Source organism: Hyperolius riggenbachi, chromosome 9 (genome assembly GCF_040937935.1).
Source record: "Hyperolius riggenbachi isolate aHypRig1 chromosome 9, aHypRig1.pri, whole genome shotgun sequence".
Classification (NCBI taxonomy): Eukaryota; Metazoa; Chordata; class Amphibia; order Anura; family Hyperoliidae; genus Hyperolius; species Hyperolius riggenbachi.
The window spans coordinates 41,464,673-41,491,148 of record NC_090654.1 but is presented as its reverse complement, the minus strand read 5'-3'; the positions used below and the strand labels follow the sequence as shown (position 1 = coordinate 41,491,148).

The 26,476-nt window shown below is 44.2% G+C and overlaps 1 protein-coding gene across 1 annotated transcript in view; it reads right to left on the bottom strand.

Moving 5' to 3' along the window:
• LOC137532270 (farnesyl pyrophosphate synthase-like) overlaps nucleotides 1-25,805 on the bottom strand; it is an 86,568-nt gene extending 60,763 nt beyond the window's left edge. The window contains exon 1 of the mRNA XM_068252597.1: nucleotides 25,721-25,805. The gene's annotated coding sequence lies outside the window, so the exon portion shown is untranslated. The remainder of the gene's footprint in view (nucleotides 1-25,720) is intronic.
• Between the last annotated feature and the right edge of the window lie 671 nt (nucleotides 25,806-26,476).

Sequence of the window (26,476 nt, the reverse complement as noted above, 5' to 3'; positions counted from 1 at the left end):
CTTCTGATGTATGCACCGAACTAGACAGGGTTCCCATAACTTCTTCTGGACTAGACAGAGACTCATCAAATATACTGGATTGGAGCTCATGAAGGGCTGCAAAACAAGTCAGTAGTGCAGCAATCCCCACTGAACTAGGCAAAACTGAGTAACTCACTGGACAGGAAGGGGACTCAGGAACTTCTGCCACACCGGCCAGAGAACCAGAATTTTCCAGGATACAGGGCTGGGTTTCAGAAACACTCATTAACCCGGACTGAAATTCTGAGATTTCTATTATTTTTTCCAGCGAGTCAGAATTATCCATGTTACAGGGCAAGACTTTTGAAACATTCAGAGGACAGGGCTGGAGTTCCTCGGCTGTTACAACACTGGAGAGGGACTCAACAACATTGGTTAAATCAGACTGTGTACAGGGCAAGGTATCTAACACACTTGCTGACGAGGACAATATTTCAATGGCTTCTGCTTCGCTGGGCAGAAATTCATCAAGTTTTATTAGAGCAGACTGTAATTCCAAAACAGCTGCTAGACAAGTGAATATTACTGCAACACCAACTGAGGTAAGCAGTGCTTCAGCCTCCTCTGCTAGAGGGTTTAAAGTATCCAAAGTACTGGGTGAAGCATAAGACTCTGCGACCACAGCTTCACTGGACAGGATCACTGAACAGTCCATATTGCAGGGCAAAACCATGGAAGCACCTGCTGGACAGCATAATGATTCTGTGACCTGAGTTTCATTGGAGAGATCTACTGCACAATTCATGGTACAGGGCAAATTTATTGGAAAATTTTCTGAACAAGGTAATAATTCTGCGATTTCAGGTTCACATAGCAGATGCTCTGAGCTATTCACGAAACTAGAGCGAGGTGTAGAAACAGGAAGATCAAGACACAATGTTTGCGCATCTGAATCACCATTCATTTGTAAAATTGGAAAATTCAGATGCTGGGGTTCTGAGTTTACTAGACAGGATTGCTGGGACTCGGAAACTGATATAGTGCATCTATTGGCATCTGCTGGATCAGACAGGAGTTGAACTTTATTAACACAGGTAATTTCTGCAGAAGTGTTTGCAGAGACAGGCAAGATTTTTCTGGTGTCTGTTTCACTAAACAAAGAGTCATGAGTACTGGCTAGGCTGGACTCGAAAGTCAGCAGGACCTCTGGGTCCTCTGCTGAGAAATTTGTGCAGGGCAAGATTAAGGAAGTATTAGTAATTTCTGTCTTACTGGGAAGTAACACTGAGTTATCCATGGTACAGGGTGGAATTACAGGAACTTCAATTTCACACAAAAGGAGCTCTGAATCACTCGCTGAATCAGCCAAAAGTGCTGAAGCAGGCGAGTCCTCAGGAACTGAGGAAGTGGAACAATCTCCACTTGACAGTGTGTCTTCCCTGGTATCAACTGATTGAATTGCATAAAAATCGTCCAGAATCATTCTCCACACATCGATCAATGGAGCCACAAAGTCATACCCACACACACCAGTTTTTATTAGGTTATAGGCAGACTTAATGCATGCATTCAATACTAATTCACTTTTTGCACTGTAAAACTGACAAAATGAACTTGCATCTTTCTTCCATTCATAGACCAGAGCTTCCATCTCTCCTTTCTCAAATGGAGGATCCCATGCATATTTAACAGCTGAGCATTCCGGCTGATCATAGTTTGCAAATGTGTTAGTGGCAGAAACATACATTGGGTTATTTAGCAGGTGATTGGCCGATTTCTTATTCCTAAGGATCTCCAATACCTGTAGCAAGTATTGAACTGTAGTGTATGCAAATTTCCCTTGCTGCACGAATAAATTGATCTGTTCAATACTCTGTAATATATCTTCATAATCATATTCAGATAATTCATTTAAACAAGAACTTTTATTTTCCCTGGCTAGCAATGAAAGTTCATTAGTAGTTTCATAGGTCCATTTGACTCCCCTGAATGGTGACTGAATTTCATTATCTACTACTGGCGGAGTCTCATTACAGATCTGATGCGCAGTCGCCAAGGGCAACGACTCCGCTGATTGTAACGCTTTTCTTTTGGAGCGTTTACGTTTGGCTTTAGACCCTGCTGCCTTAGCAGAAGAAAAGTTATCAGAACAATTATCTGCTTGCTGATTATTTTTGTAGGCAGTAGAAGGAGCAGCTGATTGACAAGCTGCCAGGAGCTTATCAAAAGGGCTAGGCAAATCGGTTTTGCGCAGCCAGTTATGAATCACAAACGCTAGAAATTCCAGTGGTCTTTCTTTTAAATTGGTATGATCCAAGACATCGTAGGCCCACTGAAACAATCTTCCCTTAAATAAAACATAAACTAGCTGGGAGGCCCACGTTGAAACAGGAGTAGCCTGGAGCTCGGGATTGGCCAGGAACCTGGTACATTCAGAAAAAAACTCATTTTCTGTTTCAGAATTGAGCTTCTCAAATTTCTTAAAGGAACAGGAACCATAACAAACAGTGTCATTTTTGCTGGGAACCCCCCCCACAATGGGGATTGGTAATGGGGCTACCATAATGTTAAGCTTGGGGGTGTAATCTCCACAGTCAGCATACAACACATAAGCTGACGTGAAGGAGGTACACACACCAGCACAAGGGATCAGGATATCCCCAGTTTAGTGGAGGAGAGGACTGACTCCAATAGGAGATTGTGGTGCACAGAGCCGGTGCAGATCTGAACAGCCACAAACACTTTCGTAATAACGTCTCAGCGCAAAGTAGCGCTGAGCGCATAAACCAGGACTGAGGAGATCAGGACAGGTAGACAGAATGAACGCTTGCTAGCTAGCGATTACTTAGCGACAGCAAGCGTCCAAAACCAGACAGACTGGAATGAGGCAGCCAATGCGTTGCGGCGATGGCGTGCCTCACAAAGACAGGACAGGAGAGACAGGAAACAGCAGGATCGAGATAGATGAACGTAACACAGATAAATATACAATAAGTATGTTTTCCTAGCGTATTACAATTACAGCTATCAATGAAACTATTCGTAACGTCTGACTAACATATGTATATATTGGCAATGAACCGATATATGACATAAGCAGGAACTCTGACTAAGACTGAAGTAATACAGGGAACAGGACTCAGAAGGATTCGCTATCTCTTCGCAGAGATGAACGCAATCCACAAACAGGACCAGGAACAGGATTCAGAAGGATTCGTTATCTCTTCGCAGAGATGAACGCAATCCACAAACAGGACCAGGAACAGGATAACTAGCTCAGCACGGGTGTTCACGATACGCGCAAACTACCAAAACGTGCTGGAAAACTGACTAACTGAACACAGGAAATAAACAGTTCGTGTACGTATATATCAGCGACACTGATATATTAACGTAACCCGAATACAAGGAAAATAACAAAATGCGCAAGTATGCGTATATATTGGCGATGAACCAATATATGACACAAGACAAGCAAGTAGCAACTTCTAGAACAAGAGCAGAACTAGGAGGACTCGCTGACCCCTTCGCAGGAGTCAGCGCAGTCCACACGGACCAGGAACGAGGTGGGGCACGAGCAGAGTAACAGATAGAGTCTGAAACTATGGTAGCCCATGAGGCATTGCAGGAAGCAGTTCTTTATACTGAGGTCATCCAATGGGAGCAGACCTGCAGACTCCCACACAAGTGAATGGTAATTAATCACAGGCTGATAGCAGGAAAAGGCAGACAATGATATGCAGCCTGCAGGAAAGGGACTGCCCCTCCACTGCAGCAGACAATGTTTGTTTACACAAAAGCATATTAAACTGTCATTAACTTCAGAGCGACTGCAGATGGAATCAGCAACTAGTTTAAGTGCAAACCAAACTATGCAAGCAAATGCATGTAATGACATTAGAACTGTTTGGTTTGCAATACCACTGCAGTCAGCAGTAAACGCTGCAGAAGCGATCATAACACCGCCGCCGCAAGCGGTAGCAGGGCGGCGGTTTCTGCGGCTCAGCCGGCGGTTTCCACCGCACAGTCAGTTTGTGACATCTTGCCTCAGGGCAGCAGGGACACCGCCGCCACATGGCAGCGGTTCCCACCACTCAGCCGGCATCTACTAATCTTCTTGCCAACACGGATACTGCATACAGTCTCTCTGTCACTCAGAGGTTGAGGCTTACGCGCATGCAGGCCAAGCGACAGGACCTTTATGCTAGTAGAAGGGCTGTCAGCTGACTCCTTCCGCTCTTCTGATTGGATGAATGACTGGGGCGGAGCTGAGGAGCTCTTCCAGTACATATAGGACCTGTATGCCAGTCATTCCCTGTCTGCTGTTGCGAATACTATATGTGCTAGCTCTCAGACCTTAGTTAGATCCAACAGTGTGCCAGAACCGGCAGGAGCTGGGAATCCACACTGAGTCAGTTTCTTGATAGCTTAACCCATTCGCGTTTCGTCGTTTTCACGTGAGAAATGTTCACCTCCCATTCATTAGCCTATAACTTTATCACTACTTATCACAATGCACTGATCTATATCTTGTTTTTTCCGCCACCAATTAGGCTTTCTTTGGGGAGTACATTTTGCTAAGAGCCACTTTACTGTAAATGCATTTTAACAGGAAGAATAAGAAAAAAATGGAAAAATGCATTATTTCTCAGTTTTCAGCTATTATAGTTTTAAAATAATACATGCCTCCATAATTAAAACTCACGTATTGTATTTGCCCATATGTCCCGGTTGTTACACCGTTAAAATTATGTCCCTATCACAATGTATGGCGACAATATTTTATTTGGAAATAAAGGTGCATTTTTTCCATTTTGCATCTATCACTATTTACAAGTTTAAAATAAAAAAAATATAGAAATATTTCATCTTTACATTGATATTTAAAAAGTTTAGACCCTTAGGTAAATATTTACATGTTTTTTGTTTTTTTTTTATTGTAATGGTTTTTTTTTTTATAGTAAACATTTTATTTGGGTAGTTTTGGGAGGGTGAGAGGTAAACAATAGATTTATAATGTAACTGTGTGTTAATTTTTTTAAAAAAAATTTTTCAGGTGTAGTATTACTTTTTGGCCACAAGATGGCGGCCATGAGTTTGTTTACATGACGTCACTCTAAGCGTAGCACGCGCTTAGAGTGACGCATCGGGAAGGAGACAGCCAGAAAAAGCACAGCTTCCGAGAGAAGCTGTCGCTTTTTCAGCGGAGGAGAGGAATCAGTGATCGGGCACCATAGCCCGATACATTGATTCCTTGGCTACCGAATCCGCGGCCGGGAGTGCGCGTGCACGCGCACGATCGGCCGCGGGAGTGCGCGGTAGCGCACATGGTTCCTGGACGTAGAAACTTTGTCCAGGAACCAAAATAGGTTAAAGTACTAATTGCATTGTTTATCTGTTATGACCTCTTGCTTGCCTGACTACGCTCTAGTCTTCTGATTCTGTACCTTGCCTTTCTGATCTCATTGCCGAACTATTGCCGATTGCACTATACACTGATCCTGTCTCTCGATTCTGTACTGTCTCTGTCCGTGAGTTGCTGAACCTGCCTGTCTGACTACTCTACCCTCAGTCTAAGTATCTAGCCTGAGGGGTTCCAGTATTTCCGCTCCTCTGAAATACTACGCTGCATTAAGGTCTGAATCACCCATTCCCATCTTGGTGTGTTCAGCCTTAAACCGAGGTCACCTAGCCTTGGGGGCTCTCGGTAGCAGCATAGTTGATCATCTCATTCCACCTGGTGATCTCATTACTTTGCAGATTAGGATCTTATTGTCTATTGATCCTTGCCTGCAGTAGTGTCTGTGACTCATTTGTGTTCCTGGAACTCCTGCTCCTCAGGAATTCCTAATTGTTACTGTTGCACCAATCACTCACTCTTTAGGTATCCAGAGGTTAGTTCATACTCGCATTATTGATGATTCTGCAGATCATCCATAATCGGGTATATCTGTATTCTTGGCAATTCTGCAGATCGCCAACAATCAGATTCTCTCTGTGAGCTGACACCAATCGTTACAGCAAGCTAAATATTACAGTGTAGTTTTTAGTACAGAGTAAAAAAGAGTAAAGGCGGAAATTACATCAAGATTGGCTTCAGTCAGAGGCAGTAAAGATGGAAAATGCCTGGAACAGTTTTCTCTTTTTTTACTATATAAAATTCACTGAAATCAAAACCTGAATAGTGCAATACATATGTAATGTAAGTAGAACAAGTATATATCTACTTATACAGTATATATGTGTGTTTTTTTTCTGGGATAGTATGGCCGTCCCTGCAGCTTTAAGGATCAGATCCTTTTTTTTATTTTATTTTAGAGCTGCGATCAAAGTGATTGGTGGCTCACAGTGACCACAGGGCCAGGAGCCAATGACCACAGTGCACGGAGCTCAGCTGTTATAAGAACACGCAGCGACAGGAGACTGAAATCTACATCCTGGCAGGAATAAGAGGCTCCGAGCAAGGTGTGGATTTCAATTACCTGCATCTGGAAGAGGCTAAATTAAATATTCCCGGCAAGAAATAGGCATCCAACCGAAACGCAGGGAGGTTGTTGGGTTGTGCCCCAGCAGCTGAACGTGGCTCCTCCTATTCTTACCCCCAGGGGTATAACTAGAGGGGAGCAGCCCCAGCGATCGCAGGGGGGTCCCAGAGCTATGAGGGGCCCTCTACTACTAACCTTCCCCAGGTTTTCTGTTACTATGAGCTTGATTCACAAAAGCGTGATAACTGCTATCACAGCAGTTATCACGCGATCTGTTTTGAGCGCGTAACGCATTACTCCACGTGATAAACGAATGTTTGCTCGCGATCAAACGTTTGTTCATCACACGGACTAATGTTTTACGCGCTCAAACCGCCGCGCGTGGCAGATCACGTGATACCTGCTGTGAATCAAGCCCTTTACGTGTTATGTGTAAGACGATCTTGATGACCACACTTGTTTTATGACCCTGTAACGCGCGTGCATGCTGTCAAAAGTTAAAAATAAAAATAAAGTGAGGCGGACATCTAGTGGCCACAAAGTAAAATTACACCTTAAAACATCCCAATCAAGAAAAATATATTTATAATATAGCAGTAATTAAGCACCTACCTCCCCTACCATAGTTACCCAAATAAAATCAAATAAAACTTTTACAAATAAAAGTGACATTTAAAGGGAAGGTTCAGGGAGTGGGAAAAAAAATAAAAATCCATATCCACTTACCTGGGGCTTCCTCCAGCCCGTGGCAGGCAGGAGGTGCCCTCGCCGCCGCTCCGGAGGCTCCCGGTCGTCTCCGGTGGCCGACCCGACCTGGCCAGGCCCAGCTGCCAGGTCGGGCTCTTCTGCGCTCCAATCTGCGCCTGCGCAGTACAGCCCGGAGGACGTCCGATGACGTCAGCGCGCCCGCGTGGAACGCAGAAGAGCCCGTCGTTGGAGAGCAGAAGAGCCCGACCTGGCAGCCGGCCTGGCCAGGTCGGGTCGGCCACCGGAGACCACCGGGAGCCTGGGGAGCGGTGGCGAGGGCACCTCCTGCCTGCCATGGGCTGGAGGAAGCCCCAGGTAAGTGGATATGGGTTTTTATTTTTTTTCCCACTCCCTGAACCTTCCCTTTAAAAAATATACATGGGGCTTGATTCCCAAAAGGGTGCTAACTTAGTTAGCACGCCTAAAGCCCTTTAGGACACGCAAAGTTTCGCGCACAAAGTTTAGCACTGCGCAGTGTAGGTGAAACATCGCACCAGGTGCGATCAAAATGTCGCACCGGGTCACTTAAAACGTTGCACTGGGTGCGCTTAAAACGTTGCACCGGGTGCGCCCGAAACATCGCAAAGTGCGAAGTTTCGGCGCACCTGGTGCAACGTTTTGATTGCACCCGGTGCGACGTTTCGCACGCATCACTTAAACTTTACGCGCAATCAATAAAAGCTTTTAGGCGTGCTAACTGAGCCTTTTGTGAATCGAGCCCATGAATAGTTAACGTAGGGGCTGAACTTTTTTAATATGTATGTCAATCGCAGGGGGGCCAGAGCTGTGTGGGGCCCCCAACAACTAACCTTCCCTTTCTCTGATACAGGGGAGGGGACTAAATAGATCAGGTGTTTTTGTGACTATCTTTGTTATGGGTGTGAAGATCATGATGACTACACTTGTTTTATGACACTAGTGAGATGAGCCCCAGTGCTGTGAAGGGCACCAAGGGGAGGGAAGGGATGTGACCATTGGGGGGCCAATCAAAGAAGTTTTGCTGGGGGGCCCCATGCACTGTAGGTACGCCACTGTGCACCCTTCCCTGCCTGCTTCCCCCTTTTCAGTCCTGTTCACTCCTGCCCATGCATCCTAATAGGAAGTGTACGGGAGCAGTATTTGATCAATAAAACCTATTCTTGTGTTACACAGATGCTGTGAAGGAGGACAAAGCAAACAGGGGCCACACATGTAACAAATGTTTTACTTTTCTATTTAAAGGGGCACTATGCCGAAAAAGTTAAAATATGTGCAAACATAAACAAATAAGTACATTTTTTCCAGAGTAAAATGAGGCATAAATGACTTTTCTCCTATGTTGCTGTCACTTACAGTAGGTAGTAGAAATCTGACAGAAGTGACAGGTTTTTGACTAGTCCATCTCTTCATAGGGGATTCTCAGGGATTTATTTATTTTCAAAAGCACTTAGTAAATGGCAGTTGCTCTGTCCAACTGCCAGAAAACTGTGTAGGGAGCAGGGAAGCTGGCCAGCATCATTGTTTAAATCCTTTTTAGGGAATATCTTTATAAAGAATAAAAGCCTTGCTGGACTAGTCCAAAACCTGTCACTTCTGACAGATTTCTACTGCCTACTGTAAGTGACAGCATTATAGGAGAAAAGTAATTTATGGCTCATTTTACTCTGGAAAAAATGTACTTCTTATTTGTATATGTTTGCACATATTTTAAATTTTACAGTTTTTCGCTGTAGTGCCCCTTTAAGCTAGCTGAGCATCTCACAAATATTAAAGGAATACTCTAGGGGGGTCGGGGGAAAATAAGTTGAACTTACCCGGGGCTTCTAATGGTCCCCCGCAGACATCTTGTGCCTTCGCAGCCACTCACCGATGCTCCGGCCCCGCCTTCGGTTCACTTCTGGAATCGACTTTAAAGAGAACCAGAGCTAACCTAAAGAAAAGATTCTATACATACCTGGGGCTTCCTCCAGCCCCATACGCACCGATCGCTCCCACGCCGCCATCCACCGCTGCCCGCATCTAGGAAACCGGGACCCGCTCTGCCGCCAGTCGGAACCAGTCTAGCGTAGCAGAGGTGCGCTCTTTGCGTATCTCTGCAGCAGTGTATGGAGAGATACGAAGAGGGCACACTTCTCCTGCGTAGCGCGGCTCCGATGATGTCACTGACAGGAGCCGGTTCTCCTAGATGCGGGCAGCGGTGGATGGCAGCGTGGGATCGATCACCACGTATGGGGCTGGAGGAAGCCTCAGGTATGTATAGAATCTTTTCTTTAGGTTAGCTCTGGTTCCCTTTAAAGTCTGAAAACCACTGCGCCTGCGTTGCCGTGTTCTCGCTCCCACTGACGTCACCAGGAGTGTATAGCACAAGCCCGGTATGGCCTGTGCCTGTGCAGTACGCCCCTGGTGTCATCAGCGGGAGTAAGGACACGGCAATGCAGGCGCAGTGGTTTTCAGACTTTAAAGTCTGAAATTCCAGAAGTGAACCGGAGGCGAGGCCTGGAGCATCGGTGAGTGGCTGCGCGGGCACAGGATGTCTGTGGGGGACCAATAGAAGCCCCGGGTAAGTTCAACTCATTTTCCCCCGACCCCCCTACAGTAGTCCTTTAAAAATGGCTATAGAGGGCATTCTTTTTCAGAACACTTTCAAGTACATCAACAGCAAGATGGTGTTTTGTGGGATTCAAAGGTTTTTTGGCAGTAGCGGTTTCATGTACAGCATCTTCAAATTCGGAACCTTATTAAAATTCATCTAATCAAAATCCCTGAATGCAGATAGAAGCAGGGGGTGCTAACTCACCCTTCTTGCCGTCTCTGCCCGCTGCTCTCACATCACTCCAATACTTCCTCCATCTGGCTTTGATGGAGGAAGTATTGTAGAGCTGGAATGCATTGAGGAGCATAGCGGCAAGAGGCGGCAACAAGGGTGAGTCTGCATGCAGGTTCTGATTGAAAGAATTCAGAATTAGGTTTCCAAATTCAGAAAAGCCAAACATGGCAACACAGTTAATCAGGCAATTGGGGATGTACCAAAGTGAGAGAGACTGCTAAAGTAAAAACCAAATGGATGTTTGAATTAAACAAACACCATAACCCCTAATGATTTGAACTGCTTTATATCCGGTAATTAAAATATCATTTGTAAGGATAATATTTGTTTTAGACACAAGGTGGCAGTACAGGATAAAATGTTGAGAGCATCGATTTGATTTGTTGTGACTAGTAGATGGCAGTATTTTAATCATTATGTGCTGTATGAGTGGTAAATGAAAGCCAGACACAGCTAGTTTTCATGACACTTTTATTGAATTTAATAACTAGCTTTATTATTTATAATAATACAGGAAGATTCTTATTTTATTTAATGCCTCTGGGTATATTTTATTTAATTAGGTTTATACCAGGATCCGATATCACATTCAAGCTGGTGGCCATGGCATTTTTAGGCAGAAGTTGCTGTTTTCTATACATAGTACATTGTTTGCCTACTTATAACTAGGTCCATTTTAGAATAGGCGGTTGAAGGCGACATCTTTTTGTATTTATTAGTGTAGTGCAATTGCTGGAGCTGCTCCCCTGTAGTTACGCTCCTATTTCCCAGGGCCGGCCCGCCCATGAGGCGTGGTGAAACTTTTGCCTCAGGCGGCACTCTGGGGGGTCGGCACCCGCCCTTCCGTGGGTGTGGGGGGCCGCCCGAGCTGGAGGGGATAGCGGGCATGAAGGGGGTACTGGGCCTAGCGGCGTGGAGGGGGGTCGGACCCCCCCCCCCTCCCTCGCCTGGGTCCCCCATCCTCCGCTCCCCTCTAGCTTTAAAAAGTTACGTCGCTGGCTGCAGCTATTGTAAGGGGCAACGGGCGGGGATCACTCACCTCTTCCTCGTTCCAGCCTGCGCTCCACTGACGTCACTTCCTGTGGCGTAGCAGGCAACAGTTATTCCATTATGGTCTACTGCCATCAATATACACGTTGATTTACAAACTCCACCTGACAACACTAGCAATAGAGCAGTTCTCACATTAGATATACAATGAAGGCCTTTTATGGTGTAGAGTAGGCCTATCAATATGTGGTTCTGCACAATTCATTAGTTCAGAATGTATACAAGCCACCAAACAGGAGCAGAGCTCAAAAAAACTCTTTGACTATATTGCATCCGCAGCATTATAAATAGAAAGTAGAACAAGTACTACCTAGCTAAACCTCACCCACAAAATTTCTGATAAGTTTGTTCTTGTATCAAATTCAGGCTACAACCATCTTAGAAACGCAAATGCAACTTCAAAAAAAGCAAATGCAAAATATATATATATATATATATATATATATATATATATATATATATATATACATACACACACAGTATATATATATATATATATATATATATATATATATATATATATATATATATATATATACATATATATACAGTGGTGTGAAAAACTATTTGCCCCCTTCCTGATTTCTTATTCTTTTGCATGTTTGTCACACTTAAATGTTTCTGCTCATCAAAAACCGTTAACTATTAGTCTAAGATAACATAATTGAACACAAAATATAGTTTTAAATGATGGTTTTTATTATTTAGTGAGAAAAAAACCTCCAAATCTACATGGCCCTGTGTGAAAAAGTGATTGCCCCCCCTTGTTAAAAAATAACTTAAAGTGTACCTTAAGTGTCCCAAAAAAATTGAGTTTTACTCACCTGGGGCTTACCTCAGCCCCCTGCAGCTGATCGGTGCCCACGACGAGTCGCTCTGATGCTCCGGGTCCCGCTGGCGGCCACTTCCGGTTTCGCCGTCAGGACCCGTCAGGCTGGGGAACGCGGCTGATACTACGCGTTCCCAGCCAAAATAGCACCCCTATGCGGCCATATGTCCGCATACGGGTGCCTATGCGGACATATGGCCACATAGGGGTGCTATTTTGGCTGGGAACGCGTAGTATCAGCCGCGTTCCCCAGCCTGATGGGTCCTGACGGCGAAACCGGAAGTGGCCGCCAGCGGGACCCGGAGCATCAGAGCGACTCGTCGTGGGCACCGATCAGCTGCAGGGGGCTGAGGTAAGCCCCAGGTGAGTAAAACTCAATTTTTTTGGGACACTTAAGGTACACTTTAACTGTGGTTTATCACACCTGAGTTCAATTTCTGTAGTCACCCCCAGGCCTGATTACTGACACACCTGTTTCAATCAAGAAATCACTTAAATAGGAGCTATCTGACACCGAGAAGTAGACCAAAAGCACCTCAAAAGCTAGACATCATGCCAAGATCCAAAGAAATTCAGGAACAAATGAGAACAAAAGTACTGTAACTGAGATCTATCAGTCTGGTAAAGGTTATAAAGCCATTTCTAAAGCTTTGGGACTCCAGCGAACCACAGTGAGAGCCATTATCCACAAATGGCAAAAACATGGAACAGTGATGAACCTTCCCAGGAGTGGCCGGCCGACCAAAATTACCCCAAGAGCGCAGAGAAAACTCATCCGAGAGGTCACAAAAGACCCAAGGACAACAGCTAAAGAACTGCAGGCCTCACTTGCCTCAATTAAGGTCAGTGTTCGCGACTCCACCATAAGAAAGAGACTGGGCTACACATTACATAGGCCGACTTTTTCTGCTCAATGGAGCTGCTGACACTGGGGAAAGTGTCATCCTGTGTAATACAAGTAACTATGGAAAGATGGATATCATTTTAAAGCTCTCTTTCTCCTCTTTCTGGCGACACCTAAATCGTCGCTCTACGCCTTTTAGTTTTCTTTATTTTCGCGATTGAATTGCGGCCGCGGCAATTTCAATCGCGAAAATAGCGAAAACTAAAAGGCGTAGGGCAGTGGTTTATATATCATTGGGAAGAGGAGAAAGAGAGCTTTAAAATGATATGCATCTTTCCATAGTTTCTGCACTGCTCGGAGTCCCTTTAAGACTCGTCTCAATTTTGCTAAAAAACATCTCAATGATTGCCAAGACTTTTGGGAAAATACCTTGTGGACCGACGAGACAAAAGTTGAACTTTTTGGAAGGTGTGTGTCCCGTTACATCTGGCGTAGAAGTAACACAGCAATTCAGCAAAAGAACATCATACCAACAGTAAAATATGGTGGTGGTAGTGTGATGGTCTGGGGTTGTTTTGCTGCTCCAGGACCTGCAAGGCTTGCTGTGATAGATGGAACCATGAATTCTACTGTCTACCAAAAAATCCTAAAGGAGAATGTCTGGCCATCTGTTCGTCAACTCAAGTTGAAGCGGTCTTGGGTGCTGCAGCAGGACAATGACCCAAAACACACCAGCAAATCCACCTCTGAATGGCTGAAGAAAAACAAAATGAAGACTTTGGAGTGGCCTAGTCAAAGTCCTGACCTGAATCCTATTGAGCTGTTGTGGCATGACCTTAAAAAGGCGGTTCATGCTAGAAAACCCTCAAATAACGCTGAATTACAACAATTCTGCAAAGATGAGTGGGCCAAAATTCCTCCAGAGCGCTATAAAAGACTCGTTGCAAGTTATCGCAAACGCTTGATTGCAGTTATTGCTGCTAAGGGTGGCCCAACCAGTTATTAGGTTCAGGGGGCAATTTCTTTTTCACACAGGGCCATGTAGGTTTTGAGGTTTTTTTCTCACTAAATAATAAAAGCCATCATTTAAAACTGCATTTTGTGTTCAATTATGTTATCTTTGACTAATAGTTAACGGTTTTTGATGAGCAGAAACATTTAAGTGTGACAAACATGCAAAAGAATAAGAAATTAGGAAGGGGGCAAATAGTTTTTCACACCACTGTATATACACACAGTATATATATATATATATATACCGTATATTCTGGCGTATAAGACGACTGGGCGTATGAGATGACCCCCCAACTTTTCCAGTTAAAATATAGAGTTTGGGATATACTCGCAGTATAAGACTACCCCTCTTCTGCACATCAAATAAAAATTAGAAAAACATCATTTACTGGTGCTATGTATGAACAGATACTGGTGCTGTACTTTATGTGGTACCCAGTACATAGCAGTATATAGGTGGTTAAATTGGTCAACTCTCCCTAAGCGCATTGGTCAGCTCTCCTTGTCTACATGTTTATCAGAGCGATATGGAAGGATGGTATGGATGGATCGCACTGTGCCCATAAAACACTACCTCCTTCTGGGCACTTTTCCACTAGAAATCGCTAGTGCTTGCGCTAAACGCTAACGATTGTGATTCAACAAGTCCCACATTTTTTTTCCATGTTTGCGATTGCGATTTTGCTATGTAATGCACTGCATAGCAAAATCGCTGTAAAAATCGCTCCAAGGTGCGATCGTGTTTTGGTATAAATCTAATCGCGGTAGTGGAAAATAACTACCGCGATTCCTATGTTCTTGTTAACAAATTATTATTATTATTTAAAAATTGCTAGCGATTTGTGATTTTGCAATTCAGCATCGCAAACGCTCACAGTGGAATAGGGCCCTCTCCGTCTCTCAGATCTCGCACATGTGCGCCCGCACTACAGTTCTCAGCAGCGAGATCAGAATCAGAATCAGAATCAATTTATTTTCGCCAAGTAAGTTTGCACCTACAAGGAATTTGTCTTGGCAGTTGCTTAACAAACACAAACAAAAACAATGCAAGGACAGACAGTGTGTGTATATTACAAGTCAAGGACAGTATGTGAGTATAGTGGCAGTAAGCAATGTGAGAATTGTTCATTTACTGTTCTGGGCTGATTACTTTCCAGTCCTAGCAGCTCTAGCGGGGTTCTGCATTAAGCATGGCTACCGCTTGAGGAAAAAAGCTGTTCCTGTGTCTGGAGGTTTTTGTAGCGATTGACCGGAATCTTACTCCTGAGAGTCGGTAACAGGATAAGGCGTATCACCCAGCATCAATGACAACCGGCGTATAAGACGACCCCTGACTTTACAGGGGTCGTCTTATATACAGGATCTTCTCAAAAAATTTGCATATTGTGATAAAGTTCATTATTTTCTGTAATGTACTGATAAACATTAGACTTTCATATATTTTAGATTCAAATACACACAACTGAAGTAGTTCAAGCCTTTTATTGTTTTAATATTGATGATTTTGGCATACAGCTCATGAAACCCCAAATTTCCTATCTCAAAAAATTAGCATATTTCATCCGACCAATAAAAGAAAAGTGTTTTTAAAACAAAAAAAGTCAACCTTCAAATAATTATGTTCAGTTATGCACTCAATACTTGGTCGGGAATCCTTTTGCAGAAATGACTACTTCAATGCGGCGTGGCATGGAGGCAATCAGCCTGTGGCACTGCTCAGGTGTTATGGAGGCCCAGGATGCTTCGATAGCGGCCTTACGCTCATCCAGAGTGTTGGGTCTTGTGTCTCTCAACTCTCTCTTCACAATATCCCACAGATTCTCTATGGGGTTCAGGTCAGGGGAGTTGGCAGGCCAATTAAGCACAGTAATACCATGGTCAGTAAACTATTTACCAGTGGTTTTGGCACTGTGAGCAGGTGCCAGGTCGTGCTGAAAAATGAAATCTTCATCTCCATAAAGCTTTTCAGCAGATGGAAGCATGAAGTGCTCTAAAATCTCCTGATAGCTAGCTACATTGACCCTGTCCTTGATAAAACACAGTGGACCAACACCAGCAGCTGACATGGCACCCCAGACCATCACTGACTGTGGGTACTTGACACTGGACTTCAGGCATTTTGGCATTTCCCTCTCCCCAGTCTTCCTGCAGACTCTGGCACCTTGATTTCCGAATGACATGTAAAAGTTGCTTTCATCCGAAAAAAGTACTTTGGACCACTGAGCGACAGTCCAGTGCTGCTTCTCTGTAGCCCAGGTCAGGCGCTTCTGCCGCTGTTTCTGGTTCAAAAGTGGCTTCATGCTTCCATCTGCTGAAAAGCTTTATGGAGATGAAGATTTCATTTTTCAGCACGACCTGGCACCTGCTCACAGTGCCAAAACCACTGGTAAATAGTTTACTGACCATGGTATTACTGTGCTCAATTGGCCTGCTAACTCTCCTGACCTGAACCCCATAGAGAATCTGTGGGATATTGTGAAGAGAAAGTTGAGAGACGCAAGACCCAACACTCTGGATGAGCTTAAGGCCGCTATCGAAGCATCCTGGGCCTCCATAACACCTGAGCAGTGCCACAGGCTGATTGCCTCCATGCCACGCCGCATTGAAGTAGTCATTTCTGCAAAAGGATTCCTGACCAAGTATTGAGTGCATAACTGAACATAATTATTTGAAGGTTGACTTTTTTTGTTTTAAAAACACTTTTCTTTTATTGGTCGGATGAAATATGCTAATTTTTTGAGATAGGAAATTTGGGTTTTCATGAGCTGTATGCCAAAATCATCAATATTAAAACAATAAAAGGCTTGAACTACTTCAGTTGTGTATAATGAATCTAAAATATATGAAAGTCTAATGTTTCTACATTACAGAAAATAATGAACTTTATCACAATATGCTAATTTTTTTGAGAAGATGCTGTATATATATATACCAGTTGTAACGGTTGTGGAACTTTCTCCGTGATCAGCGCACAACGCGTGCGCTGACACGGCGGAAATCCTCCACAAGCGTGTAATTGCAGGAACCCAGCAAAAGGTGCTACGCACCAGTAGAGGGAAATTCCTGTCGGCAGATGGCGCTGAGGAGTGCAGAGGAACCAATCCTCTGTACCTCCACAAATGCCAGACAGGAATTGTACGAAGCGCAGAACGCAATCGCAAGGGAAGAGATTGCGAATGAGAACGAGCAAAGGGACAGGTTGTATGTGTGTGCGCCAATCTAGTCGCCACCCCGCGACAGCGCACACACAACAACAGATACGAAACAGAAACGCAACCGCAAGAAAGGCGATTGCCAAAAGTGACACAAGGCAGATCAGAACAGAATTCGAGGATAGCAAAGGCACAGCAAATCATACAATGAGGAGATACGGAAAATAACAAACGCTAACTGAACGCGAACACCGCACTCATTCGCAACAGTGCACGCGTTCATGTGCGGTCTCCACGTGATAAGCACAATAGAGGCAAGCATGCCTAACTAACCATCGACAGACAAACATGTAACAGAGGACGCGAGCGCTTGCTTAACGGTTACCTCACCGAGCCTCCAGCAAGCGTTCGTAGCAGACAAGACAGACACACGAAAACAGGGACAAGCGAGAGATAGGATCCACAGCACTAGCGAAAGTGGCTAGCGCGATCCAGGAAGACAGAACAGAAGGATCCACAGCACTAGCGCTAGGCAAGTGCGATCCAGGCAGACAGAGTAGCAGAACAGAAGGATCCACAGCACTAGTGAAAGTGGCTAGCGCGATCCAAGGAGACAGAACAGAAGGATCCACAGTGCTAGCGCAAGATGCTAGTGCGATCCAAGTGAGACAGATCAGAAGAGATAGCTGGTAGCAACCGCTGCACCAGCTATACTCCAAGAACAGAGATCAGAACCATTTCCTGTCAACCACCACTGGGACAGGACAATAGCAACAGAACAAACAAACAGATAAGCAATCCTAACTGCACTAAGGACACCTGCCTAGTGCAGTTTTCCAGGAATTACTCTAAGCTGATCTTCAAACAGAGAGTAAGGCTGACACCCCTCCAGGAGTGTTACACAGGACTAAATCTTTATGACCAGCGAAGCATTGTGGGAAACACATAGTACTTATAGTACACGCCTCCAATGAATGTGGCCAGGCAATTTGCATGACAACGTATGCAAATTCCTCAGCAAGCACAAGCTGCAAAACTGACAGAAGCTCTTCTTTCCAGAGTCCTGCAGCATGCAAACCTAAACAATGGTCAAAAAGCTGCTTGCCTGCACAGGCAGCTGAGCAGATCATTACACCAGTATATATACAGCTGAGTCTCTGTTATCCAGCACCGACAGGGATCGGCTGATGTCGGATAAGTGTGGTCTCTGGTTGCTTGAGACTGAATGTTAAAAAAAGGCCCAGCTAATACAGTTCGGTAACCCACTATATAAACATACCATGAAATGTTAAAATTCAGTAATTGAAAGAATAATAACCTTGGGGAAGCTGTGGAACCAGGTGTTTAACAACTTTACCACCATGGGTGCGTGTATCTATGCCCCTTTAAACACCCTTTGACCACCAGGGGCGTAGATACACACACCCCCGGCCACTACTGCCGCTGTCCCCGCTCCCGCTCGCTCATGCGCGCGCTTCCGCGCTCGTGCACGCCGCCGCCTGCTCGCCCGGAAATCAATGAATGGGAAAAACCATTCCCGTTCGTTGATCTCAGCCCCCCAGCAATGATCCGCTGCTTCGATGAAGAGCAGCGCGATCATTGTGGAAAAAAAAAAGTTTCCCAGCCTCCCTGAACTTCCTGCAAGCGTACTTTCTACGCTTGCAGGACACATTTAAAATAAATTACTGTAGCCATCTTGTGGCCAAATAGTAAAGCTACAACCAAAAGCATTTTTCATGTACAAATACATTATTTTACATTATAAATTAACTCATTAACTCCCACACTCCCCAATTGTTACCATTTTTTTTTGTAATAAAAAAAAAATTACAATAATAATAAAAAGAAACATAAATAGTTACCTTAGGGACTGAACTCTCAAAATATTTATATCAAGAGGGTATAACACTGTTACTTTATAAACTATGGGCTTGTAATTAGGGATGGACGCAAAACTGAAAAAAATGCACATTTATTTCCAAATAAAATATTGGTGCCAATGATAACCTTATATAGGGACATAATTTAAATGCTGTAATACAGCCCATACAAATGGGCAAATAAATTTCATGGATTTTAATTACAGTAGCATAAAAACTATAATGGCCGAAAACTTAAAAATAATGATTTTTTCCCACATGTTTTCCTATTTTCCCATTAAAACACATTTAGAATAAAATAATTCTTGGCATAATGTCCCACCTAAATTGGTGGCGAAAAAAACAAGATATAGTCGATTGCGATAATAAGTAATGTTAAAGTTATAGACAAATTAATGGAAGGAGCGCTGAAAGGTGAAAACTGCTCTGGTGCTCAAGGGGTAAAACCCCTCAGTGGTGAAGTGGTTAAGCTCAGCAGAGCCCACAAACAGCCTAGGAAGTTGGCCTTTACCACTGGGAGTACTGCTGGCGATTTGTGCTAGTTGGTTGAGACGGCTGGTTAGTTGAGTTGTGGATAACTACTGTATATAGAAAGAGAATAGAGGAGAGAAAGAAGTTAGGATATCTCTGGTCCGCTCATAGATACGAAAGCATAAATCTTGGCCTCAATTCACTAAGATTATCTCCTGTCTTTAATAAATCTTCTAGAGTTGTTACCATGGTGATAAGGCATGTAGTATTCAGGAAACATTTTACCTCAGGCAAGCCTAAAGTTAACTCTTCTGTCTTTAAATTAACTCTCCAATCCTTAAAATAACTCCAGAGTTAAAGACAGGCTGTTAATTAGCTGCATGTGAAAATAACTACAGAGGAGGTAAATTAACTACAGAGGAGGTAAATTAACTACAGAGGAGGTAAATTAACTACAGAGGAGGTAAATTAACTACAGAGGAGGTAACTTAAGGAATGAAGAGTTAAGATAACTCTCTCACTGGTGGAGGTAAGTTTTCTCTTGCCTTATTATCTCCAGCATGATCTTAGTGAATTGAGGCCATAGTACCCTATGAACCCACCTATGGAATCAAAAATCAGAAGCTTGATGAACTATGCAGAGGTCTCCAGAGTAGACCCTCCCTACATTATATTAAAATGGCAGGATTATCCTGTAGTCTTGCTGTAATAAATTTCATCTTATGGATATACTGAAATCCACTAAGAGGTGTGGTCCAGTGTTAGTCATGCAGCAGATATGCTAACATCAAACCATCAAACATTGATTCAGGTAATACCTTTATTGACCTGCTGTACATGATTTATTGCAAGCTTCCGAAACGTAAGATTCTTCTTCAAGCATTATACAGAACTGGAGAAGTTCTATATAATAGAGGTAACACTTCCTTCCAATGTTTGAAGATAAGGCCTTTTGGCTCTGTCAACTAATGATTGATAAAACAATGAGTGTGGGCCTTCGTTTTAGGAAATGGGAGAGCCAAACGGCAAATCCAAGCCCAATCCTTGGGCACTGAAATATTGGTACGGTTTTTATTCAGCAAAAGAACTTCATCCCAATAAGGCTGTATTAGAGGGCAGGTCCAGAAATACGGTGTGCTGTGCCTAATTGGCCGCAATTCCTCTAGCACTGCGGTGCGGTAAGCTCTACTACAGAACCTAGTCCCATAAACCACGTTGCAATCTATGAGAGTATAATTCATCTGGACCAATAAAATAAAAGCTCTTATGCTTAACATTGAGTTTTATCCTTAAAAGGAAGTACAGTAAGTTTACCTTTACCTCCTCTATTATTAAACTGCTTTTAACAGTTGTATTTTACTTTGGTGCCTCTAAACCACATAATTGGTCCATCAGTACCATGAATTGTCCATCTGTAAGCATTCCTTGAGAACCTCAAATGAATAGACTTTATTGGTGAAAGGGTCCAGAAGATCTGCTATGAAGCATAAGAGAAAATAAGCCCAAGACCAAAGTAAATGAATTTTAAAATATATATATTGGTCCAGCTAGAGACTAATAAACCAAATCAATTACTTGTTCAAGAAAACTTGAAAACAAAGAAGAGATACTTACCAAAAAAGTAGCAGTAGGGTATTGTACCGTGTTAGCCATCAGTAAAAGCAAGAAGTTTTAAATCAGGATGATACCATTTATTGGCTAACTAAAAATGAATAAAAATAAGCAAGCTTTCGGCCTTGCAGCCTTCGTCGGGCTTATTCAGGATATAAGCCCGACGAAGCCTGCAAGGCCAAAAGCTTGCCTATTTTTATTCATTTTTAGTTAGCCAATAAATGGTATCATCCTGATTTAAAACTTCTTGCTTTTACCAAAAAAGAGGAAAGCCTCGGATCAGGATCGGGCCACAGCGGAGGCTCTAGCCTCTAGGCAAAGAGCCCTGAGGGTGCCTGTACCTTCCCCCTCCCCAAGTGCCCTTCCTCACCCGGCCATATGCAGAGTGGAGACTGTTTGTATCTCTCTCCTGTCGGCGCCACCGCGGATCCCTCTTGAGTTACTTGGGGCACATCTGGCTATCTATAATGGGGAGGGGGCTAGAGATGTCCCGAACGGTTCGCCGGCGAACTTCGGGTGGTTCGCCTTCGCCGGCGAACTTTCCCGGAAGTTCGATTCGCCCCCATAATGCTCCATTGAGCAGAACTTTGACCCTCTACATCACAGTCAGCAGGCACATTGTCGCCAATCTAACTACACTCACTCCTGGAGCCCCCCCCTTATAAAAGGCAATGTTCTTCTGTCGTTTTACTCACTCATCTGCCTACAGTAATTAGTTAAGGGACAGCTGCTGACAGACTCTGCTAGGGAGAGTTTAGTTAGGCTCTTGTAAGCTTGTTATTCCTTATATCCCTCTCTCCCTCCCTCCTCCCTTGTCTTCCAGGGAATTGTAGTATGTCAAAAGCCAGCTTACATACCTTGGCCGGGAATTGAACCCAGGTCTGAGTGCGTGGTAGGGAGCTCACTTCACCACTATACCACCACCAACACTACATGCTGAAGCCAGCCTAGCATGTACCATTATGATATATCCAAGAGAAAAATGAGCTTGCTTAAAGATTTGTAGTATGTCAAAAGCCAGCTTACATACCTTGGCTGGGAATCAAACCCATGTCTGAGTGCGTGGTAGGTAGCTCACTTCACCACTATACCACCACCAACACTACATGTTGAAGCCAGCCTAGCATGTACCATTATGACATATCCAAGAGAAAAATGAGCTTGCTTAAAGATTTGTAGTGTGTCAAAAGCCAGCTTACATACCTTTGCCGGGAATTGAACCCAGGTCTGAGTGCGTGGTAGGTAGCTCACTTCACCACTATACCACCACCAACACTACATGCTGAAGGGAGGGAGGAGGGAGAGAGGGATTACTCTTCCTGATGTTGTAAAGCAGTGTAGGCCTGCAATTGAACATTCAATGAGATTTCTGACCTTAAAACACTGCTTTGTGTTAAATCCAGATTTTTTTCTGGGACTTTTGATGTGTATTTCACTCAACCATGTCTTCCTCCAGGTATTAGACGCCTTAAAACATGTTTTCTTTCATTTTTCTAGTCAGCAGAAATTTTTCAAAATTTTTAAGTTCGCCTTCCCATTGAAGTCTATTGCGGTTCGTGAAAGTTCGAGAACGCAGTTCCAACATGGGTGGGTGGTAAGGGTGCCACTCTGGGGGGAGAGGAGGGTGCCAACATGGGTGCCTCCATAGATGTGCAGACGTGCTCGAAAACGGCCGTCAGGCTTGATCACCCAGCACCCACCGCACCTCCAGGTACCCTGTATTCAACCACATGCTTTTATTGTGCAAGAGATTTTTTGCTGCTGTTGCCAATGTGCATATCTATTGTTTGCATGGATCAAGATTAAAACACAGCTTGCTTGCAGTGCCGGTCTCTCCTGCTTTTTGCTTCATGTGCCAGAGGCTCTATAGTACCCAGAGCATCCCCTCTCCTTAGGTAAGTATCTGATCCCTTTCAGGGTCCCCTGTCCCAGGCTGCAATGTGTCCCAGGTTATGTCCCACTTTTGGCTGCTGGGTGTCCCAGCCGTGGGACTCTGTGGTCGTATGAGGTAATGTTTGCCTCCTTTACTGTTTGCGGAGTCAAAGTAATCGTTTTCTGCTGCATTTCATGTGTCAGAGGTAATGGTAGTTGCATATCATTTGTTGGAGGTAACTGTTATTGCAATTTATGTGTCAGAGGTAACGGTTGCTGCAGTTATTATTTGATGAAACTGCATTTGCTACTTTGGGGTTATTGTTTCTGCATTTGGCATTTTGGGGGCTCATGATTATTAAATGGTATGCTAATACTGTAGCATCAGCGTTTTACACACAATCTAATCCCATCATAGTCTAATGTCCTACGATCAGGGTCGGACTGGGACACTAGGGGCCCACCAAAGAAATTTCAACCTGGGGCCCACACATCCCATGATTTCGGTGAAAAAACTGCGTGACCATGCACCGGAAGGTGGGCGTGGTCATGATGTATTATGGACAGGGCCAAATGTACATGATCTTAGCAGCATTGTAATTCAGAGACACTGCTGCCCAACAAAACTTTGCATAGAGTCCCCTCCATCAATATAAAGTAATGTCCTACTTTGCAGAGGTTGCGACCGCAGAGGTTGCGACCGCATCGGGGCCCTCCCTCAACTACAGTATTACCTCTCTATTGGTCCTGTGCTCATAATAATCACTTCTATAGATACTATGAACAGTGGTGATCATTAACAAGCTGTTTCCCATCCCCTTCTTGCACCTCTGACACTGTAGTTGCCATTGGCAGGTTTGGTGCGCCGTATCAATTGTTATGTATAGAGTGCTTGGGGGACCCCATTGTAAAATTTGCATCGAGGCCTACAGCTCCTTAGCTACGCCACTGCTCTCAGCATGAGTGATTACAGCACTGAGAAGAGAATTTTTGTGCTGCAAGCAGCAATTGGAGCTCTGTCAGACAAGGAGGGGAGGGGGCACCAGAGACCTGGAATCGGGGCCCACCGAGGGAAAAAACTGTACTACTGTGGCCTAGTCCGACCCTGCCTACGATATTATTATGTATTTATATAGCCCTGGCATCTAAGGCAGCACTTTACAGAGAAGGTAGTCATGTCCTTGGCAGAGCTCACAATCTAATCCTGGCCATAGTCAAAGTCTAATGTCCCGCCATATCATTATTATGTATTTATGTAGCACTTGCATCTTCTACAGCACTTTACAGAGTACATAGTCATGTCATGGACTGACATCCATGATGCAAATCTCCCATTTCACCACATCATTGTGGGAACACTGCTTTCTTATGTGTTTGGGGAACATTGCCTAGTTACCTTTAGGGTCACTTTGCCTATCTGTGTTTTGGGAGGAAACTCTGGCCCACTGCTTCAGAGTTTCACATTACAGTTCGCTCCGCCCCACACCATGTCATGGACATGCCCATTTTCCTACCGTGGTCATAGACAGGCCCATTTTTTGGGCATGTCGCACTAGCATCCCCCAACCCCCCCCCCCCCCTCCCCCTCCGTCCCGTCCCAAGTTGAGCCAAGAAAAATCTGGTCACTGTATTTTAACCCAGGATTGAACTTCATCCCAATCAGTAGCTAACACCCCACTTCCAATGAGAAATTGTTACCTTTTCTCGAACAGATCATCAGGTGGGTCTGTGTGGCTGATATTGCGGTGAAATCCCTCCCACGGTGTGACTTCATGATCATGGTCCTGACAGCTTGCTGTCTGGGAACATCATTGCACTGTGGGAAATAACGGGTTTTTTTTTTTCCATCTGCAAAGCAAGCAGTATCTCCCTCTGTGCATAGAACTCTTAGTGATGAACATTCCGTACAGATTGCCCGGCAGAACTAAACATGTCACCACTAGTGTTAAATTTCAGAATGTTGATCAGGGAGAGGATGGGCAATGGGCAAACACTGACTAAATAATATATAATTCATATTTTAAAAAATTAAGTAATTCTATTCAATTACTGTATATTCTGGCGTATAAGACTACTTTTTAACCCTTGAAAATTTTCTGAGAAGTCAGTGGTTGTCTTATACGCCGGGTGCCATTGATGCCGAGTGATACTCCCTCATATCTCGCTGCTGAGGACTGTAGTGAAGCGGCGCAGGAGCACATGTGTGAGATCTGAGAGGCAGAGAAGGAGGTAATTAGGATACAAGGCCGGGCCAGACGGGTGAAAGAGGCGTGTTTTATGGGCACAGCGCGATCTATTCTTCCATACCGCTTTGATAAACAACTAGACAAGGAGAGCTGACCAATCCCCTTAGGAAGAGTTGACCAATCCAACCAGTCAATTCCTATATACTGTTATATACTGGGTACCACATACAGTACAGCATCAGTATCTGTTTATACATAGCACCAGTATATGATTTATTTTTTATTTCAATTTGTAGTGTATTGGAAGAGGGGTAGTCTTATACGGCAAGTATATCCCAAACTCTATATGTTAACTGGAAAAGTTGGGGGGTCGTCTTATACGCCCAGTCGGAAAATACGGTAATTTATTTTAAACTGAAACTGCCACCTTCAGATGGCAAGGTTTTTGCTGCCAGTCAAAATTAGTCCAACTTACAAGTGATGAAAATGAAAAACAAGGGCTCCTGTCCTGTGCAGATAGTAATTGAATAAAGAGTTTGCAAAAAATCAACAGTACTGCATACAGAATGTACAGAATACTGTTGCTAAGATATAAAAAGAAGAGTTTTTCCAGGCTAGAAGCAGTTTTGGAAATGATTTAATGGATGCACATTTAAAAGGTTATATCATTGTTACTAATGCTGAATTGCAAAATTACTAAAGCTTTCGTTATGAACATTTAATTTCCCAGAACGCCTGCTTCAACTGTGTACAATACTGCCCAGCACTGAAGGGGTGAGTCAGTGGGAAGAGTCGGTGGCGTGTCTTCGTACCTGGTGATGAAGAGGATTGGACGTGGCTGCCTTGGCCCATCCTCATACGATGGTGCTGGCCAATCAGCGCGGGTGAGTCGAGGCGACACGCGGCGGTGCTGACAGGTGGGAAGTGTAGTCCGCACCGTGAGAGAGCAGACGGGGCGGGGGCGCTGTAGGCACTCATGTCCCGACAGGCAGTGCGGGGAAGGGGAGGGGCAGAGGTACTCGGGGTATATAATTGATGCCGGGTAATTACAGCTGTTATATAGAGATGGGAAGTTCGGATCTTTTCAATGATCCGGATGATTCGAATCGGATCATTGAAAAGATCCGGATCTTTGATCCGAATCTCGGATCATTTTACTACCGAAGCATTTGGGGTGAAATGACTAGCAGGACAGGTCTTTCCCTGCTGTGGACAGGAGAAGGGGAGGGGGGTGGACACACAGAGAAGGGGAGAAGATGGAAAGAGGGCAGGGAGTGGACAGAGAAGGGAGGAGGGACGAGCAGAGAGCAGAAATGTTTGCACACAATACCCACATGCAGCAATCATATGCTTTACATGTATTTCACCTATATGCTCATCTGTATACTTTGACTGCAAACTTCGCACAGTGAAGGAAAGCATTCCCAGAAGATAAGTGCAGCTGTTTAGTGCCGAGTGCAGTGCAATCACAGTGCCTGCAAAGTTACTGAGCTGTGCTGAGCCAAAAGCTTCCAATGTGATCACTGGGCACAACTACGGAACAGACAGCCTGTATTGGGCAGCACATT